We start from the raw sequence: 6,225 nt of genomic DNA, 5'->3' as shown, positions 1-6,225 counted from the left end.
ATGGCAGTATAGAGTAGTGCTGAGGGGCTCACGTGTTGACTGAGACTGCAACTGGCTATGAACAAGTGAAGCAACATAAATGATTTAATTCGCTCATTCATCAAATTCAAGATTGAACAAGACATTCTGCATTTGCATGTATGCTAGACGCTTTTTTTTCACTTCCAAGGACCGTAGTCTGTTCCGAAGACTTAATAAAAATAAAGTTTCTTCGTCATCCATGTCCAAATGAGGTCTCGTGCACCGTCCCCCAAGTTGCATATTTTCCGTTGCCTGTGTCAATATCGAAGCGAGGCTTTCCTCAGATGCTTTCCTTTTCTTCGGTGCTGGTCTTGCGGCTGGTGGTGTCATCTCCAAGCTTTGCAGCTCTTGGCTGCGTAGCTGAGAAAACGTCTCAGATGGCAGAAAGGGGCCATCCATACTGTCCTGTGACCAATAAGAGTGAAGACGTTAAATACAAAGCTACTAAGCTATGTAGTGTAGGCTTTAGTTCACCACACTTCACACTTCATTCCACCATCCCTCATTGTATTCTTGCTGCTGTAGTTAGGATCTGAGAATACAGTATTAATTTGCTGCAGTGTGGTACTACCAAAACATAGTAACGCAATACCGGTAGCCGCTACTCCACAAAAAGTAGGGCAACACTAGCGTCATTACAAACTTGAAGAAGTAACGCAATACCCCTACCAAATAAAAGAAACGTAAATACTATGCCATCGCTACCATACCCCTCTCTAGGCAACACATTATCGTAGGCATGTCGTTGCGTGTCTAAAGACTGCAGTATTTATTCAACATACTGAAAGACAAGGCATATTATTTGACATTGAGCTTATAATTTCGTTTTGTTCAAGGTATCCATGAATCCCAACTTCAGGCTTTTCCCTTGCTTATTACTGATAGATTGAGCAGTTCTCCTTGTGGTCAACTGGTACAACTGCCATCATAAGTGAACTCTCACCGAGTCACCAGTGACTAGCTACCATGTGGTAAAAATACCAAATGAAAGGCATAATGTTTGCTCATGCTTTCCACAGGTTAATTACATTTGACTGCTACGATTAAATGTACGCAAAGCTGGCTGGTCCAGACAGCTCATTTTCTTGTTCTTTTGGTTTTGTCACTGATTCGCCTTTCCCAAATATTTTGTACGTTCGGAAGACAAAATCTGTCCTGGGGCTTTAAGCTACACAAAAGGTATCTGAAAAAACTTGACGCACCTTACAACACTGTAATACGACAATAGCGGTCTACATACCTGGCTTGAACAAGCCTCAGGCGTGCTGCCCTCCTCTTCAATGTTGCTGTCCGTGTGGCTCTCCACACAAGAGAGCAACAGCCCTGCAATTACAGCGCATTATGTGCTTGCTATGACAAGCACAGCTTTCATGGCATATGCATAAGCTTTCCTTTGAGAAAAAGGGACACACAATAATTCAGATGATGTGAATACACTATTTATGTTACTTATGAAATAAGTAGAGAAGTAAGAAGTCCGGAGTCCCTCAAGGCTCTGTATTGGGTCCTATCCTGTTTTTGATGTACATGAACGATTTACCTGACTCTGTTCAATCAACAATCAGGTTGTATGCAGACGACGATTTGATTACCAGACGAAAGGTATCAGGCCTGGCGTTCTTTCGTAAGTTATATTATGGTCACCCCATTCCCCACCCCAGTTACTGCCAACCCCCTCACAAGTTATTTCCACGACTTGATCACCAGTACAAAGTACTTGCTCTACCTACGCGAACCAAAAAATTCCTCTACTCTCCACACCAGCTGATGGTATCAAACTGAAATGACCTTCCTGCCCACATAGCATCAGACCGAAATATATCTTCATTTATTTCCAAGTGCTATGATCATTTTCAAAACAAATGAATTTGAAAGTATTGGGGCGGATATATTTAATGGCATAAAGAAGGGGGAGGGAAAGGTTACCACCAACACGGCAGCTTATTATTCCTATTCAAAACCAAATGAAATTAATGTAGATGAAAGACAGGTGACAAACTACACTGTTGTCGACAGTAACAGCATTAGCCTTTGCTGCTGACTGGCATGGCATGGCCATCATAACTTTCCTATGCATTACGTATACTCACTAGACACTTCATTGTCTCTTGACGGTGTATGCACAACTTCCCCATTTGGGTGAGGGGCAGGCTGTAGTTGCTGCCTGGACACAGCTGATGTGGAGGAACAAGGAACAGGGAGCTTCTTGGTCCTGGAAGCAGAATAAGGTGGATTAATTACCTGTGAGCATAGTAATATGCTAGTGCATTTGGGGAGCAGAATTGAGGGTTTTGAATTCAGATTATATGAGATTAATGTTTAATTTCGTTGTGCTCACTTGTTTCTGATGTGTAATGCCATGGCAATGTCCACGTTTTATTATGGCAGTTGCATAATAAGGCATGAGCAGTAAGGTAAATGAAAATACTTTACACAGCATGGATTGAGCAATTCTTGTCTCCGTAATACAGCAAGCCAATAACTCAACAGAAAGGAAAGGATAACGGTAGCTGTATAAGATCACTTTGCACGTTTGCAGTTTTAACCACCGCAACAAATATGTTGTCCACTTCTGCTTTCGAAATCTTTTCACGACGTATATGCCCTTCCGCAACGCATGTGATATAGACGATACATACCGTACATATACAACATTGCCCAGCTGCACAATACATTGATTGATTCCTTACCTGCGCGGTCTGATAAATTCTTTTAAAAATTCGAGGCTCCTAAACAGTGGCCAACTCGATTGGCAAACCTCCCCTGCGCCCATGCCGCTCCGCTTGGCTTCCGAGGCTCTCAGTTCCCGGGCGTACCGGTCACGGATCCCTCTCCAGAATTTCTGACAGTCGCACGCTCCAAGGAATAACAAGTGTAATAAACAACATATGTTTATTAAGAAAAAAAAAAAGAAAGAAAAGGTAAGCCAGATGGATGTCGGCTTGTTATTCCAAAAGAAAGTGAAAGGGGGAAGACAAAAAAGGCAAAGAAAAGCAGAACGCAAAAGAAAACAAAAAGAAGGAAAGAAAAGGAAAAGAAAAATGAAGAACACAAAACTACAGCTGCAGAATCACACTCTGGCGGGATCCTATGTTGTATGCAGAACTGGTATAGAAATAAGAGGAAGGAAGAACAGAAAAAAACAAAAGAAAAAAGAAAAAACAGAGAGAACGTAACCAGTGAACATGTGCACAACCGAAGGCGTTACGCCTTTGAAAACTGAGTGCAAAAGGAACAAAATGCATTGACTCCTCAGTGTTTGACCCGAAATGCGAGCAATATAATGGGTATGGTCAATGAAATGGAGCAGCGGGACTTGAACCTGCTCCCAACGGATATGCGTTCCGAAGACCCTACCGTTACACCTCACTGGCAGCTGCTGGTACCTTTTCGACTGCTTCGTTTCATTGGTCTGATTGCTTAGGGCGAAATTCAGGCCATGTGTTGTGTCATCCTCTGTGTTTCTTCGCCTCACCTTCTACTGTGATAATGAGTATGGTGGGCGGATACATATTTTACAAATTGCAAGATGCATTTTTAGGGTTGGTACCTCTTCGCTCTTTTGACCCGGGCGCGCCGAGCCCCAACGGTTGGTGTCAGTCTCTTAGCGGGACTTCCCGGGGGAGGCGACCCCCCCCCCCCCCCCGCAGTCGGCGCCTATGGCCACATAGCCCACACTGGCGACAGACTTTTCTTTGCGGGACATCGCGGTACGGACATCTCGGAGCGCGTGTGGAAAAATAAAGGAAAGGGTCTTGCTATGCAAGACTGTGTTGAGAATCAGAGCACTGGATTTGAAATATAATTTCATACAGAATTTATTAGGAGGTTAACAAAGCTCAGGTTACCTCGAAGGTCTGCAGGCTGTGTAATACGTAAGCTACAAGCATTGGCCCTTTGCTGGCCATAGCGAAATTCGTTTTCATATATGTTATCTAAAAAAGCGTGCTCGTATCAGTTAAACGAAATCCGTTAAAAGTAAACGTTAAAACGGTAAAGGTGAAAATTTAGGGTACAAAAATAAAAGGAAGGGGAGCACTAAATACAAATTTTGCATTTGACGTCAGCAATTGCTCAGACACGCCTTTTTCCGTGATAGACATTAAATATAGGATGTCTGTTTTCACATTTTGCTAGAACTACCAAAAAGCTTCACCCGAATGCTTTTTGGTGAAATCGATATAGGTTCAAATAAAAATGTGGAGGCACATTTGATCATTCCAGGCCAAATCACCCAAAGGTTGTGCTCGACCCCCCTCAGTTTTGCTTCCAAAAATTATCATGGACTCCTTATTGCAAATACAGATATTTTCCCGAGTTTTCCTGGACAATGTTGAACCGTTGTCGATTTAGGCGGGGTCAAAGTTCGTCAGAATCGCGAAAACCATGCTACGAAAAAAGTTACCTACTGAGCACGGTTCTGCGTCTAGGTGGACTTTAGTGACATAGAATGAAAGAGCGTGGCCCTAACATTCTGCCAATATCAAGTTCTTCCCTTGTGTTTAATTTTCGGCCAGCGAAACTGATAAAGATGAATAAATGATTTTTGATAAAGGCGAGAAAATATTTTTCATATCCCACCCACTCTACATACTATACTTACACTGAACGACGCACGGGTGGGTCGCGAGGCTTGGTTCGGCGAATAAAGTTTTTCCGTGTGGTGAAGTTTTCCTATCCGTTATATAGGACCACAACAGACATTACATACAGCTAAGTCACATCTACGCTATACTACCGCGTACTAGCCCGAGACGTTCATGTGGTGCTTGCTAATCTATCCAGACCGAACAGGTGGCTGCTGATGATCACCCAAGCAGGCTGGAATGATAAAAACGGTTTATTTGCAGTTCAGACAGTCTACATATTTTATTTTCGCGATTCTAACAGTTTCAACTAAGAGCATCTACATATCCCTTTTCTAACGTTAAAAAGCAAAAGCGACCATTGGTAGGGTATCTCATTAAAAGTGACCACTACAATTTCCTCTGTACGGCGAAAGGTAGGTCTTGAACGCTGCTCCGACTGAAGTTTCCGTCCGTGCCACGCACTTTCATACCGCAGTCCTTCATTTTGCACGCGCGCATTTGCTGACGTCCCTATTTCGGCCATTGTTCAACACAACGACTGCAGCAAGAAACTTGGAGGAATAACAACCTTTTTGGTTACCTGGCATGCATCACATGTGAGAAAGACTATCATAAACTGATCAGCTGAGCCGAGGACGAGCTCTCCCAAGCCGATTTCAAGGCCATGTGTTAAAGGTTGCGTGGATGCACGAGCGCGTTTTTGGCAGTGTTGTGCCCGCTACTCAATTTAGGTAGCGAAATACCGCTACCCGCTACCTTATTTAAAAGTAGCGCGATTCTAGCGGCGCTACAAATTTACGAACGTAGCGCGATACCGCTACCGCTACCGAAAAAAATGTAGCGCAATTACCTTTCCGCTACTTTCTCGCCGAAGGCCTTTGAATATGTGATTCGAAACATTCAAATGTATGTGCTCTTGCTCATACTTTATTTCTTGCGATCAGTAATTTCTGAAAAAGTCATTACACACTTGCATTCAACTTTAAGAGCAGTTGCCGCTCAAAGTTCCCGTCACTGAGCCTAAAGCGCGGACCCCATAACAAGCGACACGCGACGCGCTGCAGAATTTGTCGCTGTCGCGTCTGGTCATGGCGCGACTTCCTGGTCCATTTGAGCAGCGACATTTCGTCACCGAGAAATGATGTTTTTGGAGAAGCAATGCTTATTTTATTTGAGCTAAGTTATAAATTGCCATAAATATACCAAAAATAGTATTTCATTCGTCAAAACGAGGAGAAATTGTAATGAAGTTGCTATGTAATATTCGCCGTAACGCAGTGGCGCTGCGGTTGAAGTACCAAACGCCCCGCCCACTTCTTCGTCTGCTAGTTTTGTTGGTTGCCCTCTCCACCCTCTCCCTTGCCCACGCGTTCACTTCTTGTTTCACGCCGCCAAATCTAGCTGGTTTTGTCAAGCAACAGGCAACGAACTCAGCGACATGCTACAAATATCTACTGGGAGTAGATGCAGAAATATTGAGCCGCGACAAAGCTTTTTTGACGCTCGTGTGGCGGCAGTGACGTCGATTTTGTTGCTTCTCGCGTGTATCTGCCGCGTGTCGCTTGTTATGGGATTCGGGCTTAACACGTTTCTTGATGAACGTATCGGCGCAAAC

At 43.7% G+C, this 6,225-nt stretch overlaps 1 long non-coding RNA gene across 1 annotated transcript; it reads right to left on the bottom strand.

Moving 5' to 3' along the window:
• Nucleotides 1-412: 412 nt before the first annotated feature.
• Nucleotides 413-2,173, bottom strand: LOC135390153 (uncharacterized). Its single transcript, XR_010421735.1, has 3 exons — nt 2,112-2,173; nt 1,262-1,344; nt 413-426 (listed from the first exon to the last, which is right to left on the bottom strand). It is a non-coding gene; the product is annotated as an uncharacterized LOC135390153 (long non-coding RNA).
• Nucleotides 2,174-6,225: the final 4,052 nt, after the last annotated feature.

The sequence above is a fragment of the Ornithodoros turicata genome, chromosome 3 (assembly GCF_037126465.1).
Source record: "Ornithodoros turicata isolate Travis chromosome 3, ASM3712646v1, whole genome shotgun sequence".
NCBI lineage: Eukaryota > Metazoa > Arthropoda > Arachnida > Ixodida > Argasidae > Ornithodoros > Ornithodoros turicata.
This window is presented reverse-complemented; position numbering and strand designations above follow the sequence as displayed.